This window comes from Arvicola amphibius, chromosome X (genome assembly GCF_903992535.2).
Source record: "Arvicola amphibius chromosome X, mArvAmp1.2, whole genome shotgun sequence".
Classification (NCBI taxonomy): Eukaryota; Metazoa; Chordata; class Mammalia; order Rodentia; family Cricetidae; genus Arvicola; species Arvicola amphibius.
This window is the reverse complement of record NC_052065.1, coordinates 54,142,291-54,154,685: the sequence shown is the minus strand read 5'-3', so window position 1 is coordinate 54,154,685 and position 12,395 is coordinate 54,142,291.

Here is a 12,395-nt window from a genome sequence, read left to right as displayed (position 1 = left end):
TGTGGACCAAGCATTCCAAAATATGAGCCAATGGAGGCCATTCTCAGTCAGCCCACCACATCTGATTTTCATTATTTCTTCAAGTTTATTAGATTTTGTTTCCTTTTCAAACTCTTGCGTTACAGTTTTCTGATTTTTTTTTTAATGTAGGTGGTATGAGGTATGGGTATCTTTCTTTACAGAATTTCTAGTGTATCCGAGACATTTTGTTGTTTTATGTTTTCATTTTCACTTAAATTCTTTGAATTTTTTGTTTTTGTTTTTTTTTTTTTTTTTTTTGAGACACGGTTTCTCTATAGCTTTAGAGTTTATCCTGGAACTAGCTGTTGTAGACCAGGCTGACCTCAAACTCACAGAGTTCCACCTACCTCTGCCTCCCGAGTGCTGGGATTAAAGACATGCGTCACCACTGCCCAGCTAAATTTCTGGAATTAAAAAAAAAATTCTTGATTTCATCTTTGACCAATTAACCGTTGGAGGCCATGGGAGTTGCAGCAGGTGACAGCTAGTGTTCAGATATCAATCCACTGAGGAACAATACTCTGATGGAAGAGAATCCTGTCTGGATAAGACCTACTGGACCATCAACTCTGGAAACGGTTGCTTATGTCTGTAATTTCACATGTGCAAAAGTAGCTATGGTGTCTCCCCTATACCTACATTGTAGCGTGTAATCTCATGTGATATGCATATGTAATCTCATGACTGCATCTCGGTATTATAGACACATATATCTGTGGAAGATCACGAAGATGACTTCTCATTTATCTGTATAATTTTGATAGATAGAAAATATACTAGGATATGCTTCATAGCTAGATCTCTTGTCCCATGAGGACTGTAAAATACTTAAAAGCCTGCTTTGTTTCATTTACTCAAACTATACAGAATTAGCTCATTTGTTTTTTTTTTTTACCTCAGAGAAAGTTCAAAATAGAATGAATATTTCTGTAAATGGATCTTAAGTTTAAAACTTTACACATATGCACAAGGTCAGTGTTGTAGATGTTGACTAAGGTTATTAACACAAAGCAACCCCAAAAAATCAGGCCAATTCTTCACATGCCAAGTTTCACTGATAAGACCTGATTCTCTGCGCAGATTTCTCTGCAGCTCATATTACTGGGTACTGTGCCCCTGGCCGCTGGTCACAATCTTACATCTGGAACCTTGAAACCTTGTGTTGCCATGGTGACTGGCTTGGTTCCTTATCGCTTACCCAAGGATTGTGCTATGACCAATGAGATGTAACTCTTGTAACATTTTCTCTTATTGCCTCAAGTGCCCTGTTTAAAAAAAATGTTATTTAAGCTAGGTGAACAAAGAAGCCAAAAGGAATTGGAACTAGAGAGAAATGAAACAGAGAATAGAAACAAAGGAGAACTAGAAAGAATTAGAACTTAGAAGAAAATTAGAAGACAGAAAAATACACAGAATAATAAAGAGGGTGACCAGAACAGCTTGTGTGTGAAATTATTCTGTACCCCTCAGATAGAAAACCTTAAGTTCAGTCTTGCTTTGCTGTAGATCTTTCCTTTGAACCTTGGGTGTAGCCTTGAGAGCTAATCTCTTGAGTTACAATAATCAATCATTTCATAGTGTGTTGTTTAGTCTCTATGAAATTATATCTTTTGTCATTTACTAAAAGTTTTATAGCATTGCAGTCAGATAGAACACACAAAGTTATTTCAATATTTTTGTTTTTGTTGAAAGTTCTTATGTTTTAGGACACAGTATGTGATATATTTTAGAAACATCAATTGGATGTTGAGTTGAACATATATGTTTTTGTGTTAGTGTGAAATACTATGTAGATATCTATTATGTCCATATGATGTCACTTAATTCTGATACTTCTTATTTATCATTTTGCTTATATGACCTGTCTATTGGAGGCCATCTAAATTTAAATTTCTTACTATTATTAGGTTGTGTTAATCTGTGTCATGAAGCCCAGTACTATGACTTTTTTAAAAAATGAAATTGGGTGTACAAGAGTTTGATGCATATATGTTTAGGATTATGATATATTTTTGGTATTTTTCCCTTGGTCAGAATGAATTGCGCTTCTTTACCACTTCTGATTAAATTTCATTTGAAGGCCATTTTTTCCAGATACTGGGATTGTGTTATCTGCTTATTTCCTGGTCACATGTTCCATCTGTTCTTCCACTCTAATGAGATATTTATACCTGAAGGTAAGATGAAGTCTAAGCAGACAACATGAAGATGAATTTTGTTTCTTAATCCATTCAGTTATCCTGTGCCTTTTCAGTGGGTAGTTGAGGCTACTTATATTAAAAGTTATTATTAAAAGAAGTATATTTATTGTTACTTTTTAAATTTGTGTTCTCTTGGGTATACTTCTTCCTTCCAGTCCAAATACTGCCTCCAGTGGTTTCTGTAGGGTTGGTTTGGTAACATTAATTATTTTAGTCCTTTTATATCATGGAAAGTTTTTATTCTCTTCTCTATGACATAAAGTTTTGTTGAGTAAAGCAGTCTGTGTTGGCATTGTTACAGGGGTACATTGTTACAGGCTCTTTTGACATTTAAAGTGTCTATTAAGAGGTCAGCTATTATTTTAGTGGGTTTTCCTTTATATATGACTTGTACTTTTTCCCTACCAGATTTCAACACCCTCTATTTGTTCTATATAGTTAGTGTTTCAACTATAATATAGTGTGGGGAATTTCTTTTTGGTTCCTATTTGATGGTTTGTATGCTTCTTTTAGCTATTATTTTAGTGGGTTGTCCTCTATATGTAACTTGTAGTTTTTCTCTCCCAGCTTGACACCCTTTATTTGTTCTGTATAGTTAGTATGTTAACTATATGATGTGGGGAGTTTCTGTTTTTGATCCGATTTGGTGGTCTGTATGGCTACGTCTTCCTTAATTTGGGGAGGGTTTTTTTTCTATAATATTGTTAAAGATCTTTTCTATACCACGACCTTGTATTTTCCTCCTTTGATGCCCATAATTCATATATTTGGTCTTTTCATGGAGTCATGAAGTTCCTTTAAATTCCTTTCTTGTGTTTTTAATTTTTTCATATTTTTTGATTATTCTAATTGCTATACTTAATCTTCTTGTTCTGTTGTTTTGTTTTCTGAGTGATTCATACTTGTAAGGCTATCCCCTCAATTTTCTCATGTGTTTCATGCATTTTTGAAAGTCCATCTTCATCTCACTTTGAATTTTACTGATTATTTCTATGCCTTAATTGAATCACATTTTCAAAGTCTGAATTGTCTGCATTATTATTGTTGTTGCTGTTATTGCCACCATCACAATTATTTTAATAAATTTAGCTCAACCTGGAAAATATCCAGTCTGGACAATAGGATTAGTTCTGACTATCACATAGATGAGCCAGTCACAAAAAAACAATATTGAAAGAATACGTTTATATAAAATTCACAGAATGGTAAAATTCTTTGTTACAGAAAATAGAGTCATGGCTGCCAGTGACAAGAAAGGGGGAGTGATGGGGATTGCTAACCAATGGGTACAGTGCTTATTTTTAAAGATTGCCTACCAGTGGAAATATAGTTGAAAGTATTTGAGATGGTATATTTTATTTTCTACACATTTGACTAATATTGAAAAGAAAGAGTTGGAGGACAGCTCAGTTGTGTAGTATGTACTTACACATATATGATACTCTGGTCCAACCTCAAGAGAATGCTGGGGCAATCCAGAAGCTCTCAGCCTGCTCTGTGCTAAGAGAGACCATGGCATCTTGTAGGCATAACATCAAGAGCTAGTGCCTGCTTGATTCTGCCTTTCTATGTTTACTATGTGACCCTCCATTCTCAAAGGCCCACTTTCCTTAGTTTTTCATTTAAATCCTTGGATAAGGGGGCTGGAGAGATGGCTCAGCGGTTAAGAGCACTGCCTGCTCTTCCAAAGGTCCTGAGTTGAATTCCCAGCAACCACATGGTGGCTCACAACCATCTGTAATGAGATCTGGTGCCCTCTTCTGGCCTGAAGGCATACATGCAGACAGAAAACTGAGACTACTGTACACATAATAAATAAATAAATCAAAAAAATAAATCATTGGATAAGACAATTTTTGAAGCCCTTAATGACTCTGACATTTTGTTAATCACATAGGTGAAGAGTAGAAGTTGAGATCTAGCCCTTCATTCACCCACTTGTTCATTCTCTCATCCAATACTCTCATCCAAACAGTATATGTTTTGTATGTGTTCATTGGATCTGTTTTCTTGAACTTCAGGCACTTATTGGTATCCTTTTTAAGTTCTTTGAAGGAATTTTTCAGGTCTCCCTTAAACTGTTTTTACAAGCAGTTTTGAGCCACCATGTGTGTGTTGGGAACCACTGAGCAATCTCTCCAGCTGGCCTTTATTATTATCATTTTTTTCTGTCTATTCCTAATTTGATTAGGACTTTTTATCAGGAAGGCATATCAAATGATTTTCTGTACTCACTGATATAATCATGTGATATCTGTTCTTTATTTATATGGCCTATTAACTTTATTGCTTTGCATAGGTTGAACAGGCATTGGATCTCTTGAATGAAACCTGCTTCTCTGTGCTGTATAATCTTTATGTGCTCTCGAATTTAGTTTTGAAATATTTTGTGATAAATTTTGCTTCCATGTTCATCAGGGAAATTAGTCTATAGCTTTCTTTTTTGTTGTTGCTGTTGTTACCTGATTTTTATATTAGGGTAATACTGGCTTCATAGTATGAGTTCATTGGTATTGATTTCCTAGTTATTTGTGACAATATGTACATGAGCATAGAGCTATCTGCTTTTATAGTATCTTTTTATTATTATTTTATTTTATTACTGTAGTGAAACGTTTTCGTTTCATGAGGTCCCACTTGTCAATTGTTAGTCTGAAAGCTGTGTTACTGGAATTCATTTCAGAAAGTTCTTTCCTTCATTCATGAGTTGAAACCTATTCTGGATTTTTTTTTCTTCTAACAGATTTACAGTATTGGATCTTGGATGGAGGTCTTTGATCCATTAGAAATTGAATTTTGTTTATATGATGGATTACATTGATAGATTTTCGTATGTTGAACCAGCCCTGCATCTCTGGGATGAAGCCTACTTGATCGTAATGGATAATTTTTCTAATGTGTTCTTGGATTCGGTTTGCCAGTATTTTATTGAGAATTTTTGCGTCAATGTTCATGAGTGAGATTGGCCTGTAATTCTCTTTCTTGGTTGAGTCTTTGTGTGGTTTAGGTATCAGGGTAACTGTAGCTTCATAGAAGGAATTTGGCAGTGACTCTTGTGTTTCTATATTATGAAATACCTTAAGGAGTATAGGTATTAGGTCTTCTTGGAAGTTCTGGTAGAATTCTGCATTGAAACCATCTGGACCTGGGCTCTTTTCGGTAGGGAGGTTTCTGATAACAGTTTCTAATTCTTCGCGACTAACAGGACGATTTAGAGCATTTACCTGGTCCTGGTTTAACTTTGGTATATGGTATTTATCTAAAAAACTGTCCATTTCTTTTACATTTTCCAATTTTGTGGCATACAGGCTTTTGTAGTAAGATCTAATGATTCTCTGAATTTCCTCTGTGTCTGTGGTTATGTTCCCCTTTTCATTTCTGATCTTATTAATTTGTGTGTTCTCCCTCTGCCGCTTGAAAAAAATACTGGCAAACCAAATCCAAGAACACATTAGAAAAATTATCCACTATGATCAAGTAGGCTTCATCCCAGAGATGCAGGGCTGGTTCAGCATACAAAAATCTATCAATGTAATCCATCATATAAATAAACTGAATGATAAAAACCACATGATCATCTCATTAGATGCTGAAAAAGCATTTGACAAAATTCAGCACCCTTTTATGATAAAGGTCTTGGAGAGATTAGGGATACAAGGGTCATTCCTAAATATAATAAAAGCTATTTACAGCAAGCCGACAGCTAACATCAAATTAAACGGAGAGAATCTCAAGGCTATCCCACTAAATTCAGGAACACGACAAGGCTGTCCACTCTCTCCTTATCTCTTCAATATAGTTCTTGAAGTTCTAGCAATAGCAATAAGACAACATAAGAGAATCAAGGGGATTCAATTTGGAAAGGAAGAAGTTAAACTTTCATTATTTGCAGATGATATGATAGTATACATAAGCGACCCCAAAAACTCCACCAAAGAACTCCTACAGCTGATAAACTCCTTCAGTAACGTGGCAGGTTACAAGATCAACTCCAAAAAAATCAGTCGCCCTCCTATACACAAAGGATAAGGAAGCAGAGAGGGAAATCAGAGAAGTATCACCTTTCACAATAGCCACAAATAGCATAAGATATCTGGGAGTATCTCTAACCAAGGAAGTGAAGGATTTATTTGACAAGAACTTTAAGTCTTTGAAGAAAGAAATTGAAGAGGATACCAGAAAATGGAAGGATCTCCCCTGCTCGTGGATTGGGGGTATCAACATAGTAAAAATGGCAATTCTACCAAAAGCAATCTATAGATTCAATGCAATCCCCATCAAAATCCCAACAAAATTCTTCACAGATCTTGAGAGGACAATAATCAACTTTATATGGAAAAACAAGAAACCCAGGATAGCCAAAAAAATCTTATACAATAAAGGTACTTCTGGAGGCATTACCATCCCTGACTTCAAACTCTATTACAGAGCTACAGTATTGAAAACAGCTTGGTATTGGCATAAAAACAGAGAAGTTGACCAATGGAATCGTATAGAAGACCCGGATCTTAAACCACAAACCTACGAACACCTGATTTTTGATAAAGGAGCCAAAAGTACACAATGGAAGAAAGAGGGCATCTTCAACAAATGGTGCTGGCATAACTGGATGTCAACCTGTAGAAGAATGAAAGTAGATCCATATCTATCACCATGCACAAAACTCAAGTCCAAATGGATTAAAGACCTCAATATTAATCTGAACACATTGAGCTTGATAGAGGAGAAAGTGGGAAGTACTCTACAACAAATGGGCACAGGGAACCATTTCCTACGTATAACCCCAGCTGCACAGACATTAAGGGCAACATTGAATAAATGGGACCTCCTGAAGTTGAGCAGCTTCTGTAAAGCAAAGGACATTGTCACTAAGACACAAAGGCAGCCTACTGACTGGGAAAAGATCTTCACCAACCCTGCAACTGACAAAGGTCTGATCTCTAAAATATATAAGGAACTCAAGAGACTAGACGGTAAAATGCCAATTAACCCAATTAAAAAATGGGGCGCTGAACTGAACAGAGAATTCTCAACAGAAGAAGTTCAAATGGCCAAAAGACACTTATGGTCATGCTCAACCTCCCTAGCTATCAGGGAAATGCAAATCAAAACAACTTTGAGATATCATCTTACACGTGTCAGACTGGCTAAAATCCAAAACACCAATAATAACGTTTGCTGGAGAGGTTGTGGGGTAAGGGGTACACTCATCCATTGCTGGTGGGAATGCACACTTGTGCAACCACTTTGGAAAGCAGTGTGGCGGTTTCTCAGGAAATTCGGGATCAACCTACCCCAGGACCCAGCAATTCCACTATTGGGAATCTACCCAAGAGATGCCCAATAATACTACAAAAGCATATGCTCATCTATGTTCATAGCAGCATTATTTGTAATAGCCAGATCCTGGAAACAACCTAGATGCCCTTCAGTGGAAGAATGGATGAAGAAGAAACTGTGGAATATATACATGCTAGAATACTACTCAGCGGTAAAAAACAATGACATCTTGAATTTTGCAGGCAAATGGATGGAAATAGAAACACTATTCTGAGTGAGGTAACCCAGACCCAAAAAGATGAACATGGGATGTACTCACTCATAATCGGTTTCTAGCCATAATTAAAGGACATCAAGCCTATAAATTTGGGGATCCTTGAGAAGATAATAAGAAGGTGAACTCCCAAAAAAAGATATAGTAATCGTCCTGGATATTGGAAGTAGACACGATCGCCAGGCAAAATTGGGAACTTGAGGGTTGGGCGAGACTGGGCCAAGGGAAGATGGGGAGAGAAAAGTGTGAAGGGGAGAATGGGGGGAGCTTGGAGGAATGGGATGCTTGGGATACAGGAAGGGTGGATATGGGAGCAGGGAAGCCTATATCTTAATTTAAGGAGCCACCTGAGGGTTGTCAAGAGACTTGACCCTAGAGGGGTTCCCAGGTTTCCAGGGAGACGCCCCCAGTTAGTTCCTTGGGCAGCTGAGGAGAGGGAGCCTGAAAAGGCCAGTTCCTATAGCCATACTGATGAATTTCTTGCATATCACCATAGAACCTCCACCTGACGATAGATGAAGAAAATGACAGAGCCCCACATTGGAGCACCGGACTGAGCTCCCAAGGTCCTGATGAGGAGCAGAAGGAGAGAGAACCTGAGAAAGAAAGTCAGGACCGTGAGGGAACCTCCATCTTGCAATAGATGAAGAAAATGACTGAGCCCCACATTGGAGCACTGGACTGAGCTCCCAAGGTCCTGATGAGGAGCAGAAGGAGAGAGAACATGAGAAAGAAAGTCAGGAACGTGAGGGGTGCGTTCACTCATGGAGACGGTGGGACAGAACTAATGGGAGATCACCAACTCCAGTTGGAATGGGACTGATGGATCATGCGACCAAGCCCATGTCTCTGAATGTGGCCAACAGCGGGGGCTGACTGAGAAGCAAAGGACAATGGCGCTGGGCTCTGATTCTTCTGCATGGACGGGCTCTGTGGGAGCCTTCTCAGCTTGGTCGATCACCTTCCTGGACCTGGGGGGAGTTGGGAGGACCTTGGTCTTAGCATAGAGTAGGGAACCCTGATGGCTCCTTGGCCTTGAGAGGGAGAAAGGGGAGGTATGGGTGGAGGGAAGGGGGGGGAAGGGGGAGAAGGACGGGAGGGAAGGGGGAGGAGGAGGGGAGGGAAGGGGGAAGAGTAGGGGAGGAGATGGAAATTTTTAAATATAAAAAAATAAACCATGAGAAAAAAAATAAACTTAAGCTACTGTAAAAAAAAAAAGAAATTGAATTTTGTGCAGGAAAAGAGAGAGCTAAGACCTAGTTCCATTCTTTCGTATGAAGCTATTCAGTTTGACTAGCACAATTTTTTGTAGATATTGTTTTTGTCTCCTGCATGTATTTTTTTTGCCTGTTTGTAAAATAAAAGGTAGCTGTAGGGGCATGAGCTTATATCTGCGTTTTCAAGTCTTCAATTCTATTTCATTGATAAATGTCTATTATTATACTCATACATGATATATACTTATTATATACCATACTGTCTTTTTATAACTTGAATCTGATATGATAATAGCTTCAGCAATATTTTATTGTTCAGTAGTGTCTTGGTTATCATGGGTATTTTGTGTTTTCATATGAATTTTAAGATTTTTTTCAATTTATAGGAAGAATTGGGTTGCAATTTTGATTGATATTGCATTGAATCAGTAGACTGTTTTTGGTAGAATGGGTATTTTCACAATACAAACCTACAAATACATCAGCCTAGAAGGGCTTTCTATTTTCTGGTGTCTTTTTAATTTCTTTTTTCAGCATTTTCAAATTTTTATCGGATATGTCTTTAACTTTCTTGGTTAGGTTTATTACAAGGTATTTTTTGAGGTTATTGTGAATGGGATTATTTCTCTGGTTTCTTTCTCAGTAAGTTTGCCATTGGTATATAGGAAAGCTTATAATTTTTGTATTAGTTTTTGTAGCCTATAATTTTTTAGAAAGTCTTTAGCAGCTGTAGGGATTTTCTGGTGTTGTTTTTCAGGTGTTTATTGCATAGAATAATATACTGTGCAAATAAGTATACTTTTATTTCTTTGTTTCTTATTTGTATCAGTGTTATCTTGTTCACATGCCCTATTACTGTAGCTAAGTCTTGAAGGACTACACTGAACATGAGTGGAGAGAGTAGACATTTTCTTGCTCCTGATTTAGTGGAAATACTTCAGATTTTTCTTCATTTGGTATGATGTTGGCTGTAGGCTTGCTGTGTATTGTTTTTTGTATGTTCAGATATAGCTTCTGTATGCCTAGATTCTCCAGAGATTTTTAATTTTTTTTATCATGAAACGATGTTGGATTTTGTCTAAGGTCATTTCTTCATCTAATAAGATGATTATGTAGTTTCTGTCTTTGAGTCTGCTTTTGGGAGGTTACATTTATTGATTTATGTATATTGAACCATTCCTGAATTACAGTGGATTTGTTTTTTATGTTTTTTGAATTCAGTTCTCAAGTATTTTATTGGAATTTTTTAAAAAATTATTTTTTTAAAAATATATCTTTTCTCATTTTACATGCCAAATCCATTTCCCACTCCCTCCCCTCCTCCTGTTCTTTCTCTTTCTCCCATTTCCACCCCCCCCCATCCACGCCTCAGAGAGGGTTAGGATTTCCATGGTGAGTCAGCAAAGTCTATAACATTGCTTTGAGGCAGGACCAAGGCCCCCCCTAGTATATCTAGGCTGAGCAAGGCATCCCTCCAGAGAAAATTGGGTCCGACAAGCCAGAACAAGCAGGGATAAATCCTGGTCTCACTGCCAGTGGCACCACAGTCTGCCCCAGGCATACAACTGTCACCCACATTCAGAAGCCTAGTTTGGTCCTATGATGATTAATATTGGGATTTTTTGCATCTATGTTCATCAGGGAGATTATAAGTTTCTTTTTCTATTGTGCCTCTATCTAGATTAGGTATCAATGTAATTCTGAGTTTTAAAAAGTAACCTTATTCCAAATTAATAGCTGATATTTCAAAATCAAAACAAACAAATACAGAACAGTACATATTTGAATTCTTAGACAATTTAGTAAAGTGTTGTTGAGTTTCTGTTTTTCTGTTGCCAAAAGAAAATTGCTTTTCCACTACTTCAAGTTTTTCAAGCATTTTAAATATGACAATATTTATAATTGTGTGGTTTGGAGGAATTTCTAAAATTCTTTTTCTTAATTTTCTTGCATAGTTGGTAAAAATAATTTAGAAGCATTCATTTCTTTCCTATTTTGTAAAATAAATTAAGACGTACCAGTTGTATTTCTTAATTAAAACATCTGTTAAGATTCTGCCATGAATCCATCTGGAGAAGGGCTTTTTAAATTTTATTTGAATCATTTTACTCTCATTAGTTGTGATGAGTCTGGTTAAATTTTATTTCTTCTGGTTTGATTTTGATAGTAAATATGCACTGAGAAATTAATTTATTGTTATCTTTTCCAGTTTGGTAGACAATAGGTTTATGAAATATGTTTCTTTTCCATCTTTTATGAAATATCTCCTTTTCCATCCTTAATTTTACTGGTATGATCTTCACTCTCATCCTTTTGGTTAATATAGTTAATATTTTCTCAACCTTGTTAATATATTAGAGGACAAACTCTTTGGTTTATTTTTGTATTTTTCATTTCTATATCATTAGTTTCTGTTCTGATCTTGATTATTTATCCCTTTATATTGTTTGAGGGCACTGTTTTTTCTTATTTTTCTAGGATCTCAATGTATATTATTAACTTGTATATTTTAGTTCCTTCTGTTTTTTAGGACTAGGTTAATTATATCCTATAGATTTTTGTGTTTTGTTTTATATTTTCATTTAATTGAATTTAAAAATTTTATTTCTTTCATGATTCATTCATTATCCTATAAATATTGTTCAATCTCTATGACTATGTGTAATTTCTGTGGTTTCTGTTGCTGTTAACTTCTACCTTTATTATATTATGGTTAGACAAAATACAAGAAGTTATTTCTTTGCATCTATGTTCATCAGGGAGATTATCTATAATTTTGTTTTTCTGTTGTGCCTTTATTTAAATTAGGTATCAGTGTAGTAATTTTGGTTTTTTAAAAAAATAATTTAGCTTATAGGGTTTTTCAAATGTTTTTAACAGAACCTTACCTTATTCCTAGGTCCCAATATCAGAAACTGAACTATTTATACCTTTGAACTTGAGTTTTGTTTTAATCTGATTTTAACTGTGCCCTGGTTCTTCCTTCTTGGAGCAAGTAGGTATGTAACTTTTCTGTCCGACTGGAGTTGGTGAGCTCCCATTAGCTCAGGTAAACTGTTTCAGTGGGTGTCCCCCATCATGGTCTTGACCTCTTTGCTCATATTTTCACTTCTCCCACTCTTCAACTGGAGTTTGAGAATTCAGCCCAGTGCTCTGCTGTGGGTCTCTGCCTCTATTTCCATCAGTTGCTAGATAAAGATTCTATGGTGGCATGTAAGATAATCATCAATCTGACTACATGGCAAGGCCAGTTCGGGCACCATCTCCTTTATTGCTTAGAGTCTTAGCTGGGGTCATCCTTCTGAATTCCTGGCAATTTCTCTAGTGCCAGGTTTCTTGCTAGCCCCATAATGGCTCCCTCAATCAAAATCAAGCCTCTTTCCTTGCTCTCATCTCTGTCCT